At 32.8% G+C, this 26,469-nt stretch overlaps 1 long non-coding RNA gene across 2 annotated transcripts in view; it reads left to right on the forward strand.

The window, feature by feature from the left end:
• Nucleotides 1-18,036, forward strand: part of LOC105477093 (uncharacterized) — a 199,166-nt gene extending 181,130 nt beyond the window's left edge. The window contains exon 14 of one of the 2 annotated variants that reach the window (XR_011614686.1): nucleotides 17,837-18,036. This is a non-coding gene — a long non-coding RNA (uncharacterized lncRNA). Of the gene's footprint in view, nucleotides 1-2,191; nucleotides 2,317-17,836 lie in introns of those variants that run through there. The other variant, XR_984474.2, reaches the window with a different exon arrangement.
• The last annotated feature ends 8,433 nt before the right edge of the window (nucleotides 18,037-26,469 follow it).

A 26,469-nucleotide genomic window follows, 5' to 3' on the forward strand; every position in this document is an offset into this window, starting at 1 on the left:
TGCTCTTCTCATCAATGGTAGAGACTGTTTCCTCAACCCTCGAATTCTGAACGTGGCTTGTGACTTGTCTAGGTCAACAGAGCATGGAGGAAGTGAGCTTTTGCCCACCCAAAGCTTAAGTCTCAAGAAGCTTTGTGGTTTTAACTGTGCTCTTTTGAAACACAGTCCTAATGTGGCCATTTAAAGAAGTGCAATATAGTGCAATCCAGCCTACTAGAGGATACAAGATCTGTAGGCTCTCAAGCCAGCAGCCAGTGACACTTCCAGGCATGTGAGTGCCAGTTGTGAAACATTAAGTTCAAGTTTCAAGGCACCAGATGAGTGCAGTCTCACAAGTGATTACAGAGAAGACAGCAAAAGTACTTTTCTGCTGACCCTAGCTCAGATTGCCAGCCCACTCGTGTGAGAACAATTAAAAAATACTTCTGTTTTTAACCTAGTAAGTTTGAGGATGGTTCCTTATACAGCAATAGGTAACTGACACATAGAATTTCCTGAGGAAGTAATGTCTGCAAGACATGGAAACCCTATGATGAAGTGGTATGTAAAGTTACTGTATGAGGACAGAGGGGAGATCACAGCTGTCAAAGATACTGTAGGTTGTTTGTTGGGAGCTGTAAGTATTTTATTATTTCTGGAGCAAAGCTAGGTATAGGAAGAGGTGTGGCCCGAGACTTTATCAGAAAGATCATATAATTTGGAGGATTTTAAATTTTATAAAGTTGCAATAGAGTATTATTGAAATATTTTTAAAAGGGGTGTAAACCTTATTTTAATTTTAACATGATCACTCCAGTAACTAAACCTGCAAACACATTTTGAGAAAAAAACACACACACACTGGCCACTGGGGCAGATATTTTAATGGTTTAGCAAAAGGGGATGGAGAAGTAAAGTAGAAGCGTAATAATAATTTATTTAAAGAAAGAAAAATTTTAATTTAGTTTCGGATTATTTCCATTGATATTAAAGACATTTTATACGTGAAAAATGGTTACAACCGTGATCCACACAAATCGTAAAGATTCTGATTTCAATAGAAAATATTACGTAAAAAATCAGAGGCCATATCTTATATAATGGACAAGGCAAAATAATAAATTAAAACAAGGTAAAGAGTAGCACATATGTTTAAATTGATGGTAGTTTGAAATGTACATAATATAGTTTAAAAGGAAATGTATATCATCTGAAGACTTATAATCTAAAAGTTGTAATTTCCTATTCAAACCTTTTGTAGACTTTTAGTTTCATGAAGAACAATGTTGAAGTACAAGAAAAAAATGTTTTTGTTTAAAATCACCACAAGCAATAGCGAGAAGTAGCTTTTGCATTTTTTCTATCAGACAGAGTTCTGTGCAATTTTTCTTTGTACATAAATGGCTGGAATAGGAGCATAGAAAATATTATTCGTCTCTATACACAAACGTAAAATAAAGGGTACTAAGATACATTGGAGGAGACTGAAAATGGCATTGCATTATAAATAAATGAAAGCCTAGAGTTTGTGTTGTCTGTCATTCATGTTGGTAATAGCCAACATTAAATATGTGTTACTACTATCAGAAGTGGGAAAAATTAACATACTTTCTGATACTTTCCAGTAAATATTTTAGAATACATCATCCTTCCTATTGTCCTATATTCAATAAAGCACAATTAAGGGATATAAATGATTATTTTCCAAAAGTAGGTTTTATTCTGTGTTGGTTTTCTTTGACAAAGGTTTTGCCTGCTGTCAGAATGACTGAAGATTCTAACAGCTATGTGGCTGACACATTCATAGAGTGTGGCTATAGAATGGCTGGCAATTCTTACACAAGCTATTAAGTAAATCTTTGGACAAGCATCTAACTTTTCTTGATGTGATCCAATGCATTTAAAGTAAAAAATATGATTTTTAGGAAACAGTATATTTACAATCTTTTGGTGATTAATTTAAACATAATTTTTCATAAATCTTGGAATGATTTTTTTCCTCAAATAATAAATCAGTTTTTCCTTATCCTAGTTTTTCAGATTGACTACAAGTATTGGATGGGAAATGATTTATATATGAAATGTTTCCTATAAAATAATTTTTGTCAAAAAATTCATAGTTATAAACTATATGTATTTTTTCTAGTTCACTTTTACTCAAAGCCTCTGAAAATATGAATGAGAAAATAACTGTTCCTCTTAACTTTCACAGAACTAGCCATCATGCCAAAGTGACTTTCAGCATTGGACTACATTTCACAATACCTGCATTCTCTTTTTTACTCCAGCTTGCTGGTAAGACTTTGAGCAAGTCACTTAATCATTTTATTGGTCAGCTTAATAGAGAGACATTATTTAGTTTACCTATGTGATGTGCTTCCAGGGACAGAAAGAAATGCAAAGTTCATTCAGAGAATAATTCCATACCAATAGTGTTCCAATGATTGAAAGCCAAATTATGTATTCAATGCTATTTGTATGAGGTCAACACCTGAACATATAAGACAGTAAAGTATTTATTCTAATACTTGCTCAGATTATCTAGACTTAAATACAAAAGTATTGAGTTACACCCCAGCAAAAAATTTCTGAGATTAACAAGTAAAGACAAATTCATGAAATGGAGCACTGACTGTAGACTTAGATGAAATTGCTGAGGATTTGATAGAAATGTGTGTGTACGGAAAGACGGCTAAAGAAAATTGCTGCAAAGAATCTCATTTCTGCATAATTAGGCTTTAATCACTGAAAGACAGGAAGATCGAAACTTTTTCCCTTTATTCACTGTTTTTATAATATCAGGTGCAGGATCTGACACCTCTCTCTCTCTAGTCTCTCTGCTTCCCTCTCTCTCTCACCGCCATCCCCCTCTGTCTCTTTACACACACACACACACGCATGCGCGTGCACATGTGTCTGAAGCTATACATTACAATTTTGACTATGAGCAGTTTTGGAAAAGATACACCACAGAAAACATAAATAAAAAGTAATCAAAATATTTTTTGAGGTATTTGTTTGGAAGACAAAAAACTACTCCCAGACACCTTTTAATCTTTGCCTCCAAAAATAACCATTAATAGCATTTTATTCTGTTATCAAATAACCATTAATAGCAATAATATTTTTAGAAACGATTCTTAAAATGGGCATTATTTTTAAATGCCCTTAAAGATGTAAGATATAATATGTTAAGATGCATTGCTTTTTATACTCTCATATGTGTTTCTTTAATGCTAACCTGTTACTGGCAATTAGATCTATTTCACAAAGATAATGAAGTTAATTTGGGATTAAAAAAAGGTTTATTGTCAGCCTCACCTTCTACGACTCATTCATTTAATACCAACTTAAGACAATAACATTAACATATTATCTACCATGTCCTACATACTATTCCAATAGATTTTCAAATACTGAATGATTTAATCATTTAATGAATTTTTGATTTTTATAAGGATTTTAGAGATAAAGAAACTCATTTTACAGAAAAATAAAATAAGAATATGAGAGCAATTTGTGTTCCAGAAAGTCACATGCTGGTTAATGGTAGGACTGGTACAATTCTCCCAGCTGTGTTTTCACTCACCACTCTACACTACCTCATCTGCTTACGCATGGGTGATGTGATTTTATTATCATATGCATTGAGAGTTCTAATATACAGCTAGCTAAACTAAATACTTCACAGTAATTATTTTTAAAAATCATTTTAAAATATATTGCCAGTGAATCAAGTGTTTTAGAATGCATACACAAAGCTACAAAAAATATTTCATATTTTTTACTTGCATTACCTGAATTACACTGAGAACATCATTATTCAGCCATCTAGATACTCAAACACACCACCATCAATAGTCAAGTTCATTTATCTTTAATGTTAAGATACGTAACATTGTGTTATTTTAAACGGAGTTGAAAGTAGAATTTACTCATTTATCCTGACATGTGCAATATTATCGCCAGATCAGATTGTACCATCAATGAACTGAATATTTGGAGAACATTGTCTCTTTGTAAAATCAATTCATATGACCTGCTCTAATTGTTTTTATGCAAGTGTTGCACAACATTTCCATGTTATGAAGTTCTGCTTCTTACTTTAGTTTGCCCTGGAACAAACTATAAAAATTAAGTGCAAGGCAAATATTTCATCCAAATCATTTTTATTCCATTCTCTGTAGTTGGTAGAATTTGCATGTTTTTTATCAAGTTATATTTTCTGTGTTTTGCTTTCTCTTATTTTCCTTTCAACTTGCTTTTGTCATTTATTCATTTTACTCTCCTGCATTATGCATACATTCTATAGCATTATGCACATACATATGCATATATAAGCTATGTATTAACTATAAACTATTTGTAAACATAGTTACAAATAATACTGAATAATAGAGAAATATATAGTTGTATTAATATGTTCTCACACACTAATAAACTTATGTCCAAGACTGGGTAGTTTATAAAGGAAAGAGGTTTAATGGACTCACAGTTCCACATGGCTGGCGAGGCCTCACAGTCATGGTGGAAGACAAAGGAGGAGCAAAGGCACATCTTACATGGCAGCAGGCAAGAGAGTGTGTGCAGGGGAACTGCCCTTTGTTAAACCATCAGATCTCATGAGAATTATTCCCTATCATGAGAACAGCATGAGAAAAACCTGCCCCCATCATTCAGTTACCTCCCACTGAGTCCCTCCCAGGACATGTGGGAATTATGGGACCTAAAATTGAAGATGAGATTTGGGTAGGAACACAATGAAACCATATCAATAGGCAAATGAATTAAATAGCATTATAAAGGTATGAGGGCTTCATTTTCATTTAGAATGTCATAAGCACTTTCACATAAATTTATATAATTTGCGTACATGAAATTTTCAATACTTGCCTAATCTACCACTAAAAATCTGTACCACAGTTAACTATTTCTGATACAGTGAATCTGGTCAGTGTTCTCCAAATTGCTCACCAGTTTCTGTGTTTAACTCATTAGGTATCTAATAACAGCTATTGATTTATATGTATTCCACGGAATGAATTTAACATTCTAGACTTATAGTTAGTTAACACAAAAGCAAATATTCCTCAAAATTTTCCTGTCAGTATCTGACATTCACATGTCCCTCACTCCATGGAGGTACACAAACTTTCTGGAAACAAACAAAAAAATCTTATTTTTGTCAGAGCCCAAATTCTCTCCCTTTATTACAGGGAAATTGTTTGTTAGGTAAATGCTTTGATCAGCATAATGACATGAAAGATAACTCTCTCCTAGGGCCGTGTTTAATAAAACATAGTTATTCAATGTTCTGCCAGTCAGGTACTGGCTGCAATTTTTGAAAGGACATTTTTCTTAGACAAAGGTGAAAGTTACATTTTACTCATAGTAGTGAAAATTTAGTAGAGAGTGTTGAAAAATGTTCTAGGGCAGGAAAAATAAGAGAGTGAGATAAAAAATAAAGATATAAAATGGATAGGTAAATTTAATTTTTACTTTTGAATTTATGCAATTAGAATACTGTGTCTGTGTTCCTATGAAAACTTCGGTAGTTTGTCCATGTCTACTTTGAGACATATATCCATATATTAATACTACCTCAGTGTGAGGACAGAACAATAGCAAGACTGCTGTTTTGTGGACATCTCTAGCTCTGTGGCACTATTATTTCTTGGATATGAAGATCATCTCATATTCTTCTCCAAGTGTTTCCTCTTGGAGCTCAAAAATAATTAAGCAAATAGACACCTTTGAAAAATTCAATGAGGCTTATTATAAGGAAAATAACGTTTCTACTTGTATTTCCTTAAACTTTACATTCAACTTGCAATTCTCACTGTATTTATAAATGAAATAAGATTTTGATAAAATTAAAACCACTTAAGTCATCACTTGTTCTTTGGTTTATGCTCAATTAACTTGTAAATTTGACAGATTAAATTTTTCTAACCATCTACAACTATTTATAAATTTCATTAAATAATCATGACACTTCAGATTACAATTACAAGTTCAATATGTCTAATTCTTTCAAGCACTTCAAAACACTTAATAAATTAGACTTTAAGAGCCAGTATGCAATTTGCTGAATTCCATCTGCCTGCCAGAGAGACCACCGATGTGCCACAAGGTTAAGAATTTGTGAATTTAAAACCATAGGTAGGGATGTTGGAGAGCAGAGCTTGAAGACATAGACCTGAATGAGGATGAGTTAATTTAATTTGTGCCATAGGTAATGCTAAGACAGAAGTGATATTAAAATGGCTGTAGGATGTTTGTAAACTTGATCCTATGTTCCTCTCTAGAGGTTTCCATGGATAACTGATATATCAAAAATAAAGACATATTGAAATTATATATATATATAAATAATATATAAGTATGTATATATGTGTATACATGTGCTAGGTTGTTACCAATTATTAACAAATGTCTTATCACTTGGATATATTATAATTATGTATTTTTAATTTTTATGTTCTGTTAATGAAGTTTCAAGCATTTTGGTGCAATAGTTATCATGGTGACAAGTTTCCAAAATTACCTTGAAAATATGCATCTTAAAATTCTTGAAGCAATATGTATTGCTGAAATAATTATTTTTTCAATTTTGCTTTATCAACTGGTTTTCTCAGGATTCTGTTACCTATATAAACCGATTAAAAAAAAACTGGTGTGTTCCATGTGGAAAGATGAGATATGTAGAAGGATGTTGACTATATTTAAAGTATAAAATAATCCATTTGTAATAATATAATTATTACACACATGAGCATACATATACACATATATAAATGCTACAGTTCAAAACATTTTGAAATTGTAACTCCTCTAGGATGTCTACATTGTATTGGTTTGCACTATCTTATGAGTAATAACAACAATGTGGGATTGCGAAAGTTTTTGAGCACTTTCTAGGTGCTACCCTAAGCATCTTCTTGGTTACTGGCTAGGGTTATTTTTCATTTTTAAAATTGTTTCACAAATATTATAAATGGTCTTTGAAATATTTGATTTAGATTTCTTGTGATGTTCATGTTTTTATTCTTTTGTTTCATATTTCAAGTGAAAAGGAGGTTGTCTGGTCTATTATTATTGTAGTGCAACTAAAAGCTTTTATTTTACATTGCATTCATGAATCATATTAATTACAAGGTGATGGCTCGTATTTTTTTCACTTTGAAATCTTTGGATTTGTCATGATTTACATCATCTAAGACTCTATATTTTCCTAAACTCTGAAAAAACCTCAGAATTAAAAATTCACAAAGTGCTGCCCTCAATGCCTTTTTAGAGCTTTCTGGATATATATTTTCAAGCATATTTCATCTTTATTGGTTTGTTCTTATTTTCTTTCTTGAATCTGTTGTGAAAATATTCCATATATTTATTTAAATATTTATGTTACTATTCATAAACTATATTTTAAATTTTTAACTTTTCTTCATAAATTGATCATTATCCTGTCTCTTCAGTATCACTATATACATGTTGTTGCATTTTTCAACCCATTTGTTTGCAGCAGATGTGTTTATTTCTAATTTTTAAGATATGTTTGTGTTAATTTTATTGTTTTATCTTGTTTCTAACTCAAACAATTTATCTTTTAATTTTGATAATTAACTTATCCCTTAAATGTATTATAAAAATCACTATATTTAGTTCAGTTGATAACTGAATAAATTAATCAATTGGCATACGAATTTACTTAGTCTAATTTAGATTTCTTGGAATATTTATCACATTTTATATAATTATCCATAGAATGTTTACCTACCTCAATGGGCCTTAAACTCACACATATGTATGGCTATATATGATATCCCTATAGTTAGGATATATTTATAATTGGGATATATCCTAACTATGAATTGTACATATATATCACATTCAGCATTATGTTCCCTTTGCCTAGCAGCAGGTCTGGTATGTAAAACTTATCCAATAAATATTAGTTAAAAAGGATCTAGTCTATCTGCTAGTCATACATATTTGCATATTTTTTTCTTATTAAGTTATATTTAACTCCATAGTTAAAAAGAGTTTCTTTATTTTTCTTCCACTAGCGTTGGAACTAATTTATCGATTTCAGTAAATTCTAATTGGCATATGATAGTAAACTGTTATATAATAACTGTTAAATGAGAAATTGTTTTATTATAAATTATCTTCTTCTAATAGCTTTTTTTCCCACAGCAGATTTCTCTTTTTTTCTGGTAGCAGAAATCCCCATCTGATGCCAATTCCTCATCATAATAAGGGAATGTAATCAAGGATTTGCTAATAATATGAATAGATGTGCAGTGACGGACAGAGGTGGTATAGTGGGTTTATTCTTCTTAGGGCAGTGGCCTTGTGCTCTGTAACCCAAGGGTGAAAGCTCATGCACTCTTAGCAACAAGTAAATTGTAATAATATGCCCCAGATATTTCTTCATTTATTTGTAAATTATATACAGCTTAGTCTATTCTGAAAATATACAGTTTTTAAAAATTTGTAAAACAAATATACTTTTTTTTACTACGTAAAATTAAATGTCACTAACTAAGAGTAAAAATATTTACTTGGCCAATTTTGTTCACTTGGGAGCTTCAGCACTTACTGATCATTAGAGTTACTCTGATTTTTGTCTTTCTTGAGTACTGACGTTGAGCTAGTCCTTTGTTAGTCACCTTATTTTATCAATAAACATTATTTTGTAGTTAGTATCAGTTACTGTTGCTTGCAACTGCGGAAAAATAATAAGGAAAGTAAAGTTAATATTAAAGTATAGATAAGGCACCCTCAAGGACATGTGTGGTATTGGGCCAAGATATAGAAAAAGCCACAGATATCTACTATCATAGACACATTCACAGGATAGAAGGAATGCTTAGAACACTGAAAGGGTACTTAGTTAGACATATATTAGTCAATTTGAGGAAGGGATTGCATGACTCTGCTGGCACTCAACAAATGCCATACACTCCCATGACCTTCCATTACTCCATTGCTTCTTGTCACAAACTTCACTTAAAGTAAACTTAAAAAATAAAACTTAAAAAAAGGTATAAAATACGTTTGTGTTTTTGTTTCCTTTTTTTTTTTTTCAGCAATATAGTCAGTTAACTTGGCTCCATGGGAAATAATTTATGTTTATTTTTTTCAAAATTACCTAATTTTTCAAGGGATTGTATGGTAAAATTGATCCAGCTTTATCCATTCTCTCAGTTGTGCCTTATGTCAGATTTATTTCATTTATATCTATTTATAAACAGGACCAATTTACTACCTGCAAAAATCCATGCAGAAATGATTCTCCTGTGGCTTGAGGTACTGTGATTTGTGTTTTAAATAATTTCAAATGTAACCTAAATCTCTTATAAAATTCATCTTCACCTTCTCGTCTGTTACGAAACCGTGCTGTGCTTTGATGAAATAGGCAAGCATGCACACTGATCACCATTTTTAATCATTTCATAATTCCGATATTCTAATAATCATAAGTTACATTTTTCTCTTTGCAGATGATTAGATTTTGTGTGAAGTTCTTTAAAGCAATGCAACATTAGTGGTTAATATATTTCAGAAGCTCCAATGAGTTCTTAGAAATCTGTTCTCTCTGAATTCTAAACAATGGAATAGATATATCATAATTTCTATTGCTACAGGTTCTAAAACAAGACAAAACTACAGGCATCTGTTGTTTTCTGTATCCACCATTTACATAATTATATAAATTATAACTTCCAAGACTCAATTATAACTTTGAGTCTTGCTTATTTAAATTTTATATATTTCAAATATCTCGCCCTTGTTCTTTATTGTGATGATGTTGGTTTTAATAATACTAGCTTAGCTTTGTCACTCGATAACTGCATTTGTATTGCTCCCATCGAGTTAATTTTCTCTCCTATAAGCCTAAGTCTTCAGAAAATAGAAACAAAGTGTACCCACTTCTCAGACTGAGCTCATTTCATGCTGTTTTGTTTTTTTTCCCATTTGAATTAGAGTGTTGTGTGAAGACTCTAAAATCTCTGTTTCACACATTGCATTACTTTTTAGAATATTAAAATAAAATTTCAGAAACGTTTTACTCTCTCATGACTAAGATATATTTAAATGTTTTCAGGTAAAATTCATACATTGTCTGAAAGTATGAATTTCCATTACTTCTGTTATATATTACAAATAAAACAAGATTGTCATATTGTCAGTTTGCTTTATTTATTATTATTATTTTTTACTAATAACTCCTAAAGAACACAAGCCAGACATTGGCCTTGTTGTTTAAAAAGCTAATAGTCTTATTTCCTAGTCTTTTTCACATTTGATTTTACTCTGTCAACCCTTTTCTTAAATTTTGTTTCTGTTTCTTGCATAAAAAAGGATTTCCCTTGTATAGTAAATATAAATTTTGGAAGACTTGAAGATAAATTCAAAGTGAATACAACATAAGTTGAATTTAATCTTTTTAAAAATATATAATGGTCTTTTAGATTATTAAAACGTAACACTTGCCAATTGTTTCTGATCACTTTTGGTAAAAGAAAATATCATTTGAGACTGTTACTTCTGAGGTGTAAGGTAGGAAGAAAAGTGATCTTTTCAGTTAATATCTTAATTTATGCACCTTAACAAGTGCAAAGATTTCTCATATAATCAAACTCCAATTAAAATATTATCAGATTCCTTCAAATAATCATAACTATAAAATAGCAATTTGACAATGTCCAGAATTAGGTATTTATTGCCATGTAAATCTAGTTATTTTCAGGAGGAAAATTATCATACATAATTTATAGTTGAAGAAATTGGAAAATACTAGCAAGGCTGAAATGTCAATAAATCACAGTGTGATATTAAAAAATATTTCTCACCCTAAAACATATAAACTTTTAAAGTGTTTGCCCACAACATTAAAGAGGAAAGTGAGATTCTTAAACCAATATCTGTTTTTTGACTTAGTTAGTGCTGAATACGTATATGCTTTTGTATTCATTTTTGTAGTTTATATTCATTTTTGTCTAACAACTTTTGCTTTATTAAAATGTACATGTAAGAATCATACAGGTTTTTGAGAAACATGGATGGAATTTCACAGCTGATTGAGATAATGCTATATCTTTAACTTTATGTAAAGAAAAGACATATGATTATTTTCCTCTAATCCAAATTTCATGATTTTAATTGACCCTGATATAGTTGAAATTTCTTTTCCCAAATCATTCTGAAAAAGTTTTAATAATAGGAAAAGTTTATATTATAGAGGTTAATCTGAATCTAATACTTGTTTAATCAGATAATTTTATAAAACATCACTGCTAAAAGTAGAATAGAGAGGACTGTCCAAAAGCCTTAGCAATATGTTAAATATATTTAAACAGATAAACACTGACTTTACTGATGTATCATATTGTATTGACAAAATATTTTTGTGTAATAAGAAAAACTGCCAACAGAAACAGTGTTAACTTACCTATTGTCAGTTACTCACTTTGTGCCACTTCCAGACCCTGACAGTTCTGTTAAAAGAGCAGACACTGAAATGTCATTAAAGAATATAGACTCTTAAAGATGCACTAAGTAAGTTGGTAGAAATAATCACTCAGCAAAAAAGGAGATGTATGTGGTAATGTGAGGCAGGGAATATGTATGTATGCAAATATATATTTTGCATTTAGCTATTTACAAAGGAAAAGTGAAATAGAATTTTAAAAATATCTATGATTACCTATTGATGCTGCTTGAAGGATTGTATCCTTTATTTGATATTCTGAAACTCTAATAATTTATTCTACAACCTGTTATATTATTTTCTACTCTACCCTAAGGACAAATATGTTTATTTTCTAAATAAATTATGAGCATCTTGAATAACAGGGTTATATTCTATTATTCTTTCAATATCTCAATTTACTTTGCACAGTGTTTGATTATTTTTGGATAGATAGAAACATGGATAGATGACATAATAACTTAAGTTTCTGTATTTTACGCCATACCATAAATTCAGAATCTTGTACAGGTACAAATGTATAATTGAAAATATTCAACTCTGGGGAATCGTACATTAATAGAAAAAGTAACTTATTGTTGTTAAGATTGTTACTGATACCACTACTGTCTGCTGACATCATATCATATACTCAAATAGTTCCATAACTGCAAGCATGAGAATGTTTAAATTCCAAATCAAATTAGTTTTAATTCAAAAACAAGCAGCACAGACATTTCCTTAGGTCTCTGTAAAGTATTCATTAAATCATCATGCATTTTCTGAATGTTTCTGCACAATGTTTATGTTTTATTTTGAGTCAGATTAAATTTAATTTTTTTTGTGAGGTGGCAATGAATTTTTACAAAGGTGTTGGCAAATTACCAAAAAAAAAAAGCCTGAGTTAAGATAAATGATAGATTTAGAGAAGATATTTTGGAATAACTATTTGGATAAATAATAGATTTAGAAAAGATATTTTGGAATAATTATTTGAAAACACACATAAAGAAAATAAATATTTACATTAGTTCACAAATAGTCTTTATATCTCATTAAGTGTAGAATGAGTGGCCTTAGATGTGTGTAGAAGGGAATGATGAATTTTTGGCCTGTTACTTTGTACCCCAAAATACAGTGGCCACAGCTATATTACTACCACTCTACATACACACACACACACATACAGCTATAAATATATACATACACATATATGTACACACTGCTTGCTATAATACACATATGTATTTCTTATATCTTTCATATGAAATACATATATGTATATGTATAATAGCAAGCTGTGTACACATATGTGTATGTGTACATATAAAAGATAAGAAATACATATACATGTATAGTAGCAAATAGTGTGTTTATGTGTGTACATACGGAAGATATATGAAATATGCTGATATATATCATAAAATATATATGCTCTTATATATAGTTCATATATCATCACAGATATATGAAGTACATATATGTGTACGTATAGTAGCAAATAGGCACCACCTGTCTTCATATCACTAGCTCCTTATACTTGAGACTTTACTGAATGATGAAATGCATTTGCCATGCTTGTCCACCTTCAGAATCCTAATGCACTCTAAAACCATTTGAAAGATATGGACAAGTATAGTGCACCTGTGTATGGTGGTAGCATAAATCATATTCACATTCAGCTCCGAAGTGCAAAAGAACGAAGCTACTTTGTTGTATTTATAATTGATTCATTCTTCTTCAAAAGTTGTAAAGAACTAGAATGCAGTTTCATTCAATGTAGTTTATCCAATGTAATTATGTTTATAATCTATAAGTAATACTTAGTCATTCTGGGTAAAAATGCTCATATGCCCTGAGTTTCACCCACATTGCTGTTTACAGATCTACTCCATGGAGCCTGATGGTTCCTTGATAATGAGGGAGAGTAGTTGTTTTTCTGGGCTCTATGTGGTGCCATTTGGTTCTGTTCTACATGGTCTGTCTTCTGAATTCTCTGTTTTTCTGGTACTGACTAGTGTGACAGCTCTAGACAAAGTTTGTAGTAGGTGTGAACCATGACCTGTGATTACTCAGCATGGCTGGAACCCAGTCATGCTTCCTGGTTGATGTAGCTTACTTTTCTTAGACTAAGGCCACTTTGCCCCTGAAATTGGCTCTATCGTCCCAGACCCACGGGGGCTCATCCTGTTCCCTTGGCTGAGCGCTGCTTATGTATCTCCCAGTATACTCTGGCATACTACCCAGCGAGACTTTCATCTGTTTTGGTGATACACGCAAAAACACGGAGTAAGAGAGAAGCTGAGCAAAGCTAAGTTTCAAGGCTCTTTCATGCAGCCCATCCCAAGCTGTGCTGCAAATTTCCTTTGATATAACTGGCACTTTGTTTTGGGAGGATATTTCATATGGTCGAATAAAATTTAATTAACTAATTTGATAGATTTTGAAGATTTTCCTTTATTACTTAAATTTTTAAAATATAATTGCATATTATATATATGTGTGTGATAATATATATTATTTTATATATATAATATTCCATATTAGTTTTATTTGTACATCTAGCCAAAAAAAGTGACAAAAATTAAGGTAAGGAAGAAATAATAAAATGAAAAAAGTGCTTTAAAACATACAGAGACAATTTTTTAAAAGTCTATATTTAAAATGGTACTTTCTCTTCAATTAACACTAAAAGCATTTAGACAGTCTAATGCCCTGAGAAAAAAAAGTTAGTAGCTCATAATGTTAGTTTATTTAATTGAGCTTACAATAATAGTTAAAAATACACGATTGTGTTACCTTTCTGTCTCTAGGTCCACTTAGGAGGGTAACAATCTCCTGATCCATTTACTGCATTTTAGTAAGAAAGTAATTTAAAAGTTTACACAGAATAGTTGCTCTGGATGTATTCACCCATTCTAAAAGGAAGTTCAACAGAAACACCTCACTGAACCTGTGTTTATTAGAATACAGCAAATAAAACCACAGCTTTTGTCAATGCGCATTGTGGCTTTTGCCTTCTAGCAAGGCAAGGAATCAATATTCCAGATGAACACTGTTGATCATCGAGTCAAACTCCTTGTCAACAAAATAAATTCAATTGAAAACTTATGTGGCTTTTGGAATCAGTATTTTAGTAGAAAATATTCTGAAAGCTGCAAAAGACATAAAATCTAAATGAAGATGATACATAGTTCCATATTTATCAAATTCGTTTCATTCTAAATTTACACTCTACTGACTGTAAAATAAATCAGACACTAGAAAATTTCACGTCTTATTTAATAGACCAAAGAAAAACAAACACACATAATTTCTAGAAGAATATATACATCATGGACATGTCAGAAGATAAAAATCACATTTCCTAGTGATAAATACATTATAAACTGGCAATTGAGATATTATAAATTATACATTCTAGACAAACTCCATTATATTTCATGTGTTTTATTGACAATTAAGATATGAAAATGAATACAATTTTAATCTGGTGGTAGGATATCATTAGTTTATTCTCCTGATACAGAGCAAGAGAAGACTTGAGAACAGGTAGGTATTGTGGGCAAGGGATTGTCTTAAGAAGTAAGAGTAAAGGGACTGGGAAACTGATATAGGGATAACAAGGAAGCCAAACTAGCATTACGTTTCCAGATAATTATCAGAAAGATGGCAATCCTGCTGTGGACTCTCTGAAGAATGACATGGAACACAACTTAGAATTGTCCTGGGAGACTGGAGACTGGAGTGTCTATTCACTGACCACCATTCTCTATTAACGCAGGCTCTTCCCAGGAGCATCAACTTCCCTGCACTTCAAGGATATACTTGCATTGATTAAGCTCTTAGGGTATCAAGGAAAGCCTGAGGCAGAAAGCTGAGATATTGGAAGATATCTGTTAAATTAGGTAGTGTCCATCACAGCTAATGCTAATGTTAAAAGTTGAGCCTTGTGGTTGAGACTTTGGATATCAATCATGACTATCACACATAATCCTACAATCTCCCATTCCACTCATCAGAAATAACATTGTACATTTTGATGTTTATATTTAGGCAATAAAACAGTAGGCAACTGTAGAAGATTAAGGTCATTTGGAAGCTTTCTTACCTAGTCAGAATCTGAAATGAATAATGCTAAAACTGGATTATCAGGAAAAAAGTAACTTGTGCAATACATTCACAAAGAGCATTTTTGATTCTCACATTCTCCTAAAAGCAGCAATACAAATGAACATGCTCTATGTATAGGATGTTGACTACTATGACTGAATGATTTAGAATAATAAAAAATTTATACAGTAATTACGTGAGTAAAGGCACTTTCTACCTATCAGAAGTCATATTTTATCATGATATAAAGCATTATAAACAAATGTTTTAATGTAAATGCAAATACTTAGTATGTTTCAAAATAGTGTATTCATTTCCAGTTTGAGTTTTGTAATTACTTGCTAGATAACAAACATTTTAAATATAAACAAATAATGCAAATAGTGAAATGTATTTCAATATAGTAAAATAGTTTTTTGAAATATTATAGATTATGGTTTTCATTTAACATCCATTGCCTTATAGTTTCTGTTCTCCCTCTCAATGTGTGTGTGTATGTGTGTGTGTGTGAGTGTGTGTGTGTGTTTGTATAAAATATCATTGCATGACTTGCTGATACTCAGCTTCAAAAAAATGATACATGAAGAATATGGCACTTTGGCAGGTAAGTTCTTTGAATTAAAGAAAATTAAATAGCCATTAGAAATGAGGCTCAAAACCAAGGTCACTCTCTGACCCTCCCCTGCCCCACTTTCTCTTGATTCTTTTTATTTTATGAAGCACCAAAATACTAAGAGTTACCCTCTCTGGAATTTCCTTATTTGACTAGGGAAGATTTTCTCCAAGATGCAATTGTCTTAAGAACCTCTCCTAAAGGTCTCATCAAATAAACAGAAAATTTAACCACAGGAGAAGAGGAGAAACGAGGAGTTATCACCATGCCTAGACAAACTTTAATTTTTTCTTTTGAGGGGCCCTCCCAGAGATTTCCTCCCTGGAGACTTTCTCTGCGTAAGACAAATTTTGTTCACAGTGAAGTTCAGCCATTTACTTTCCCACCACCTTTGCTGGAGCTCAGAGGGATTTTGACCCAGAGTTTTTTGGACTCATTCATTTTCCCTGAAAATCATATGCTCCAACACATCCACCTCTGGCCCCCTGTGAAGAAGGACATATAAGCATCTAGACTACAGTAGGTTAGTGAGTAGTCATTCTGTAATTCTCCTATGCTTATGCACATTACATTTTTTGTGGGGTTTTTTTTTTCCTATTTATCTGCAGTGAGTCTTCAGAGGGCAAAGGAGCAACTCTTTTTGACCCCACATCAAAATAAATAAATAAATATGTATATATATTTATCTCTCTATATATATATTAAATATATATATACACACAAATGCATATATAATATATATAATTTTATTTGTTTTTTTTTAATTACAGCAAATAAAATATTTTGGGAATGGGAACACTTGTTAATCAAATTATTATCACCATCAAGTTAACAGTTAAGTACAGAGTGTGATTTCAGGGAATGTCTTAGAACTCTCATCTAGAAATAGTTTTCTTCTAATTTCCGTAGTGCATGAATCCTATTGAGAATATTCTAGGTTTTATTTGAAATGTAATTTAATCATAGGAAGAGCATAGTGTTAAACCTTTAGAATTGAGTGTGCTGCTTATTGCATCGATTTAATGCAATGAGCCCATTGAAAGTCAGGCCTTGGCAGAGTTGAAGATTAAAATAAGCATAGATGAGACCCCTCTGAAAGAAAAAAAATGATTCATATAAATGGCATTTTGTATATGATTATCTGAATAGTCAGGAGGGATAATAAGAGTTCCAAATCAAGATAATCGTGTTATTTGGAAAGTATTACAGATAACTACATGCAACAGATCAAACCAGTGAGAATATTTCACAGGAAATGCAATAAAATATTAATTTGGTAAAAGGAACAGAGTACATAATGAAATAGAGCAGATGAATGCAAAATGATGGAGATGAAAGTAAGCATTAAGTGCAGACAAGTTGTTAGGCAAACCAGTTTGGAGAAAGAGAAAGATAAAGGGAATTTTCACTTGGGCAAGGCTGGCGAAAAATTATCTGATGGACAAGGGCTGAAACAAAGATTTTCATTGGCAGACCTTCTCTCTTAAGAATCCTAATGGCATTTAGTTTCTATGTCACATATTTTGCCATGAAACGTTACATTACCTGTACTTTAAACTATTTCATAAATACATGTCTTATTTTCCAAAGCAGAAGGCTATTATTTTTTAACAGTGTTCAAGAAGTATTCTAATGCTTTTCTATACAATAAGATGCAAGTCTGAAGCTGTTGGTGTCCATCTCTCTACATTATGAAGAAAGCCTGCCTTCTAGCTGTTCTGAAAAGAGAATCAGGAGTTAGCAGCAGAGTTAATTCTGATACATCATTTGAGAACCTGGATGAAGTCGTATTTGAAGACCACACTACCTTTTGTCTTTTTAGGTATGTGAGTTAATAATTTTTTATTTTATAGCTTGAGTGTCGGTAAATCAGTGTTATAAAATCATACTATTTATTAAATGTGTTTAGATATTTTAATTTTATAACTCTTTTGTGTTTATTTTAACTAGTGACAGACTTATTTAACATTTTAACTTAGTTTTGCATAGCTTTTTATTGTTTGGTCATGTTTGTTTTGTAAAATATTCCGAAATCATTTTAATATAAAGGAAACATAATCAGTAACTGACAAACATAAGATTAATTAATCTTCCCCCCAAAAATAAGAAAAACTAATCATCAAAAAGCTAAGAAAAGCTACTATCTGGTGTCATTTTAGAAGTGTGAATTAGATGATTTGGTACCAACATTCTTCTTGGATTCTGGCTCAGGTTTGAAATGTCAGCAGGGGTTTATCCACATTGCCTAGGTTGCTTGCTGTGCTTAAATTCCTTCTCTCTGTAGGCATCTTTAATATTCACTAGGCTAATTCAAATTCTTTGCATTCTAAAACAATGGGAATAGTGAAATGCTAGACCATCCTACTGGAGATTATTGAGCATGTTCTACATGTACTTCTCTAAAGAATCTAAGGAAACAAAACATGAATTAGTATCATATCTTTTTTAAAAAGGTGGCTATATTTTTTAATACAAAATTTAATGTGATTTATAATGTCTACATACATTTGATTAGGAAAAAATATGATCACATGACTTTATTTTATTCATTGGCCATTCTTTTCAAGGTCAAATATAATTTTGAATGAACCATAACCAATTATGTCAACAATAGGTTATGAAAAATAGTTATATTTAAGTCCACTATGAAAGGATTTGCATTTCTATTCTTTTTTTTGTTGTTGTTAATCAATGCAAGTCTTTACTGGTAAACAGTTATAGACAACAAAGAAGAAAGTCAACAGGCTAAGAGAAGGGCACCAACATAACTAAGCTGAAGACTTAACTGCTAAGTAAAGAGTGTTAAAGCAAGAAATAGGAGACAACTTTAAGAAATTTTTTAAAATTATTGTCCTCAGAGAGAGTTAAGTGGCCATGATTTAGTAAAATGAAGAAATCAGATTTCAAAAAAGAAAGCCATTGGAGAACTAGTGCATTCTAGACATTAAAAATATGATTATAAAGGCAAAATTTCGGTGGGAGGCAAAATAGTAGAATGAAAATAGATTAATAAAAATTGTTGGCTTGTAAAAACAAGTAATAGAATTCTACACAACTGGAAATAAAAAAGAGATGTAAATGATTAAAGATAAATGATATGGAAGATAGGTCTAAAAAATTCCACATCTAGTAACAGGAGATGAAGAAGGGAAAAAACAGAGAAAATGAATGAAAGCAATAATCAAAGAAATAATAAAAGAAAATTTCCCTGACCTAAAGTTTTCTATCTTCAGATTAAAAGGGTTCAGAAGTGAAGAGCAGGAATATTAATTTTTTTAAATACAGATTTCAAAATCCTGCTGGGCGCGGTGGCTCACGCCAGTAATCTCAGCACTTTGGAAGGCCAAAGCAGGTGGCTCACTCGAGGTCAGGAGTTCGAGGCCAGCCTGACCAACATGGTGAAACCCCGTCTCTACTAAAAATTCAAAATCCAGGATTAAAATTAAAATATTTTAATTTTCCAGAGAAACACAAAAATTTATGCATAAGAAATGAAAATTAGATGGGCATGGAACTTCTTTTTTTTTTTTTTTCTTATCATTTGTTATTTATTTATTTTTTATTTATTTATTTCTTTAATTTTATTATTATTATACTTTAAGTTCTAGGGTACATGTGCATAATGTGCAGGTTTGTTACATATGTATACTTGTGCCATGTTGGTGTGCTGCACCCATCAATTCGTCAGCACCCATCAACTCGTCATTTACATCAGGTATAACTCCCAATGCAATCCCTCCCCCCTCCCCCCTCCCCATGATAGGCCCCGGTGTGTGATGTTCCCCTTCCCGAGTCCAAGTGATCTCATTGTTCAGTTCCCACCTATGAGTGAGAACATGTGGTGTTTGGTTTTCTGTTCTTGTGATAGTTTGCTAAGAATGCTGGTTTCCAGCTGCATCCATGTCCCTACAAAGGACACAAACTCATCCTTTCTTATGGCTGCATAGTATTCCATGGTGTATATGTGCCACATTTTCTTAATCCAATCTGTCACTGATGGACATTTGGGTTGATTCCAAGTCTTTGCTATTGTGAATAGTGCCGCAATAAACATACGTGTGCATGTGTCTTTATAGCAGCATAATTTATAATCCTTTGGGTACATACCCAGTAATGGGATGGCTGGGTCATATGGTACATCTAGTTCTAGATCCTTGAGGAATCGCCATACTGTTTTCCATAATGGTTGAACTAGTTTACAATCCCACCAACAGTGTAAAAGTGTTCCTATTTCTCCACATCCTCTCCAGCACCTGTTGTTTCCTGACTTTTTAATGATCACCATTCTAACTGATGTGAGATGGTATCTCATTGTGGTTTTGATTTGCATTTCTCTGATGGCCAGTGATGATGAGCATTTTTTCATGTGTCTGTTGGCTGTATGAATGTCTTCTTTTGAGAAATGTCTGTTCATATCCTTTGCCCACTTTTTGATGGGGTTGTTTGTTTTTTTCTTGTAAATTTGTTTGAGTTCTTTGTAGGTTCTGGATATTAGCCCTTTGTCAGATGAGTAGATTGCAAACATTTTCTCCCATTCTGTAGGTTGCCTGTTCACTCTGATGGTAGTTTCTTTTGCTGTGCAGAAGCTCTTTAGTTTAATGAGATCCCATTTGTCAATTTTGGCTTTTGCTGCCGTTGCTTTTGGTGTTTTAGACATGAAGTCTTTGCCCATGCCTATGTCCTGAATGGTACTACCTAGGTTTTCCTCTAGGGTTTTTATGGTATTAGGTCTAACATTTAAGTCTCTAATCCATCTTGAATTAATTTTCGTATAAGGAGTAAGGAAAGGATCCAGTTTCAGCTTTCTACTTATGGCTAGCCAATTTTCCCAGCACCATTTATTAAATAGGGAATCCTTTCCCCATTTCTTGTTTCTCTCAAGTTTGTCAAAGACCAGATGGCTGTAGATGTGTGGTATTATTTCTGAGGACTCTGTTCTGTTCCATTGGTCTATATCTCTGTTTTGGTACCAGTACCATGCTGTTTTGGTTACTGTAGCCTTGTAGTATAGTTTGAAGTCAGGTAGCGTGATGCCTCCAGCTTTGTTCTTTTGACTTAGGATTGTCTTGGAGATGCAGGCTCTTTTTTGGTTCCATATGAATTTTAAAGCAGTTTTTTCCAATTCTGTGAAGAAACTCATTGGTAGCTTGATGGAGATGGCATTGAATCTATAAATTACCTTGGGCAGTATGGCCATTTTCACGATATTGATTCTTCCTATCCATGAGCATGGTATGTTCTTCCATTTGTTTGTGTCCTCTTTGATTTCACTGAGCAGTGGTTTGTAGTTCTCCTTGAAGAGGTCCTTTACATCCCTTGTAAGTTGGATTCCTAGGTATTTTATTCTCTTTGACGCAATTGTGAATGGAAGTTCATTCATGATTTGGCTCTGTGTTTGTCTGTTACTGGTGTATAAGAATGCTTGTGATTTTTGCACATTAATTTTGTATCCTGAGACTTTGCTGAAGTTGCTTATCAGCTTAAGGAGATTTGGGGCTGAGACAATGGGGTTTTCTAAATACACAATCATGTCATCTGCAAAGAGGGACAATTTGACTTCTTCTTTTCCTAACTGAATACCCTTGATTTCTTTCTCTTGCCTAATTGCCCTAGCCAGAACTTCCAATCTTTGTTAAATAAGGGTATGAAGACAATAAGAAGAGCAAAACTAGTACAATTAGCATAAAATTTAAATTATGGAGTTTGTCAGATTACAGTATTCTTCTATTATTTATAAAAGCTTGTTACAGAGCTACCAAAGTAAGTGGTCATAAATTTCAGGAAACCAGCTTCTGTGAAAGGTACATCTTGCATCTTGCACATTTCCTGTGTTTGCATAGTCACAGCATATTGTATTATAATTACAAATGCAATAGTAGGTAGGAAAGTAACTGTGTTAGTTCATTTCTCTACACATTCAATCATTCATTCAAGTTAGATTCTTAAAGCTCAATAGTACTGCTCGTAGAACAAAAATAGAAATTAATGTTCAACATATAGACATTGAAGGGACACAAAATGTCATTAAAAATAAGGTGAGATATATATCTTTTCACTTTAGAAGTCTGTCATAATTACCCTTAATTTTGAAGACCTCAGGACTCTACCAGCTATGATTCATTAACCCCATTTTATATCAAGTATAATAAATCACCTCAAATTCAAATAGAGGCTTTAATAATATGTTTTATCATAGAACTCCATAAATCATATTCTGAGTAGAGGGCCCTTATCCTTGTTAACCAAAACATGCAAAGCAAAGCTTAGTTTACTTTCCAAAGGGAAATCCTGAAATTCCCCCAATTATAAAACAATTTTTTGTTTGACAGACTTTCAAATATAATTTCAGATCATTTTTCAACTCAAAACTAGAAATGGAAGAAAAGCTGAAGCAAGATGACTGAATTCAACATTCTAGCAATTATCCCCTGAAGGAAACCCAAATTGAACAAATATTTACACAAGAAAACACCCTTATAACCAAAAAGTAAGATGAGCAATCACAATACCTGGTTTTATCATAATAACAAAGAAAAAGGCAGTGAAGAAGGTAGGAGGGAGAGCCATGATATACCTACACCACTCCTGCCCCAACTCCAGGCAGCATAGCAGAGAGAAAGAAACTATGCTTGGGAGAGGGAGAGCAAAATGAATATGGGAATTTCCGTTGAAATTAAGTGCTTCTCTGTCACTGTCATAACACCAGGAAAAATTTTGCTGGTGCCCACAGAGGGAGCAGTTAAACCACCACTGGTCCAGAAGAGAATCCTTTACCCCAGCTGCAGGAACCTGAATCTCAGCTGTCTTCATCACTGACCAACTAAAGAGGCCTAGGGCCACAAATAAATTTGAGTGGCAGGCCACGGAGATTGTAGTCCCTGGGCAAGCCTTTGCACTGTGCTAGTCTCATAGGCTGTGGGCTTCGGATGCAACCCAGTTTGACACCAACCTTGGCAGTGTCTACACTGCCAACACCAGTGCTATGAGAGTGCGGGGATTGCCCTTCCCCAAATCCAGGCAGTGTGATGTGAGGAAAGACTTGTTCTGCCTAGAGGAAGCCAAAGGAAGAGGACTTTGTCTTTCCACTTGGGTACAAGCTCAGTCACAGTAAAACAAAGCACCAGGCAGATCTCTTAAGCCACCGATTCCAGGCTTTTGCTCCCAGATGGTGTTTTTAGACCCAACTTGGGCCAGAAGATAATCTGCTGCGTTGGTGAGATGGAAACAGTCACGGCGGTATTTACCACCTACTGACTAAAATAGCTTTATGCCTGTAATAAACATCAGTGACAGCCAGGCAGCAGAAGACTGAGGCCTTGGGTGAGCCCAAGTACTGTGCTGGTGAAAGACTGTGAGCTTCAAATGCAACCCAGCATGGTGCCAGCTGTGATGGCCATGGTAATGCCCACATTACTCCTCCCCTAACTCCAGGTGGCACAGTGTAGGGAGACACTTGTTCTGCTTGAGGGAAAATGAGGGAAGGAAGTAAGAAAATTTACTTGGAAACCCAAATAAGTCCCCTTTATAATTCCCCAGTCCATCAGGGCTGTGTATCTGGAAGTCTAAAAGAGTGGCATCATTCCTGGGCTTAGGCTAGTTGATAGTTGTTCAACTAGGGTTCCCACTACTAAAATTGGTGGCAGTGATAACAAGTTTAAGTATCAAAACTCAAATCCCTTTGAATTCTAGGGAAGTCCTCTCAAAAGGGATGAGTACAAATAAGCCTAGAATGCAAAGACTGAACAAATACCTTATCCATTAATGGCCAGACACTGGAAAACATCCACAACCATTAAGAACATTCCAGAAGACATGACCTCACCAAAAAGACTAAACAAGACATCAGTAACTAATTGTGGGGTGATGAAGATATGTGATCTGTTCAACAAATAATTCAAAATAGTTGTCTTGAGGAAGCTTAACCAATTTTAAAATAGCACAGAGAAAAAAATTGGAATTCTGTCAGAGAAGTTTAACACAGATTGAAATAATGGAAAAAAAGCAGATTCTGAAGTTGAAAAATTCAGTTGTCACACTAAAAAATGTGTCAGAGTCAATCGGAAGAAAATAGTAGTAAGCTCTGCAACACCTATGTAAATATTCCTAGTTAGAGAGGGGGAAAAAGAAAAAAAAATTAATAAAGCATGCTCACAAGATCTAGAAAATAGTTTCCAAAAAGCAAATCTAAGAGTTATTGGCCTCAAACTGGATATAGAGAAAGAGATCAGGATAGGATACAAATTTGTTCAAGAAATAACAGGAAACTTATCAAACCTATAGAAAGATACAAGTATTTAGGTACAAGAAGGTGAATGAACACCAGAATATTCAACCCAAATATAACTACATCAAGGCATATAATAATCCAGCTCTCAAATGTCATGGACAAAAAAAGCATCATAGAAGAAGAAAAATAAAATTACATATAAAGGAGCTCTTATATGTCTGGCCTCAAACTTATCAATATAAACCTTACTGGCTACAAGGGAATGGGATGGCATATTCAAAGTGTTGAAGAAAAAATAAAGTTTTCTTTATTATATCCACTAGATCCTTCAAACATAAAGGAGAAATAAAGATATTACCAAACAAACAAAAGCTGAGGATTTAATCAACACCAGACCTGATTTACAAGAAATACTAAAGTGAGTTCTTCAGTGTGAAAGAAAAGATAGCTAATGAGCAACAATAAATATTTAAATGTAAATAACTCATTGATAAAGAAGGTACACAAAAAAATACAGAACACTCAAACACTATAGTTAGGATATTACATCACTGATATTGTTAATATGAAGACTAAAAGGAAAATCTATTGTTTATTTACTTAGGGGGTTATTAGGTCATAGATTTTTGTATATTCATCTTTAATATATAATGCCACATAGTTTCCCAAAGTGGTTCTAATAATATTCACTCTTTCCAGTACTGTATCAGAGTTTCAGTTGCTCCTTGTCATAACTTGATATTTTACAATTTTATATTTTGCATTAGTAATGAATAAATTAGTAGAATCTCATTACCCTACTAGTTAATGATGTTGAGCTCCTTTATACACTTTTTAGTCACTCAAAATTATTTTTATTAAAACCCCCTATTTTTATGCATATTTAACAAAAACAGATTATTTTTATCATTGATTTCTAAGATTATTTTATATATTACATCAGGAATAGATTTTGTTTATCATGTGATGTAGGATTTTAGATCATAATATGGTTATATATCCTTGGATCAACAAGCCAGCACCTTTCTCAATTGATTGCTGGCCAAGAAATATGGATAAACCTCCTTCCATGATTCTAGAGAAGATGTGAAAACAAGAGCAGACTAGCTTCTTCAGCTAGCATCTCTCCTCCTTTTTCACATTCTAAAAAAAGAATTGCTGTTTTCTCTTTCATAATGTGTCATATACCCTGGAGTGCTGCTTTTCGTATCATTTATCTATGCTCTGCAACCCTTCTAGTCATTTGTGAGAGAAATCTGATACATCGTACAACTCCCCGCCTCTTTCCCAGTTGACAACATCTTCCCTTATATAGTCATTCAGCCTCAAGAATTTCCCATTAAATTAAATATAAATATCAGTTTTATGTTGTGCATCCTCCATAATATACTCGTATATTTTCTAAGAGGAGAGAAAAGAAACAATTATCTTTACTAAAACTATTGAAAACATAAAATTTCAAAAATTACAATGACTTCTCAATAAAGGTGAAGTTTTTATAACAGGTTTATTACTGTATATTTCAGTGAGTTTCCCAATGCCTTATAATTAATACATTAGTTCATTCTTATATTGATATAAAGAACTACCTGACACTGGGTAATTTATGAAGAAGACAGATTTAATTGACTCAGAGTTCTGCAAGCTTAACAGGAAGCATGAGTGAAAGGGCTCAGGAAACTTGCAATCATGGCGGAAGTGAAAGCAGGCACCTTCTTCACATGGGGGCAGGAGAGACAGAGAGTGAAGGGGGAAGTGCCACACACTTTTAACTATCAGATCTCATGACAACTCACTCACTATCACCAGAACAGAAAGAGGAAAGTCTTCCATGATCCAGTCACCTCCCACCAGGTCCCTCTCCTGACATATGAGAATTACAAGTCCAGTGAGATTTGGGCAAGGCCATACAGCCAAACCATATCAATTACTAACTAATATGCACTTAATAATGTAACAAATATTTATCACTTTTCATGTACAATAGTGTTATTATGTTTGTGTTTCTAAATACGTCATTGGAATTGCATTCTACATAAACGCTGCAGTGTTCAGGTA

The sequence above is a fragment of the Macaca nemestrina genome, chromosome 16 (assembly GCF_043159975.1).
Source record: "Macaca nemestrina isolate mMacNem1 chromosome 16, mMacNem.hap1, whole genome shotgun sequence".
Lineage (NCBI taxonomy): Eukaryota > Metazoa > Chordata > Mammalia > Primates > Cercopithecidae > Macaca > Macaca nemestrina.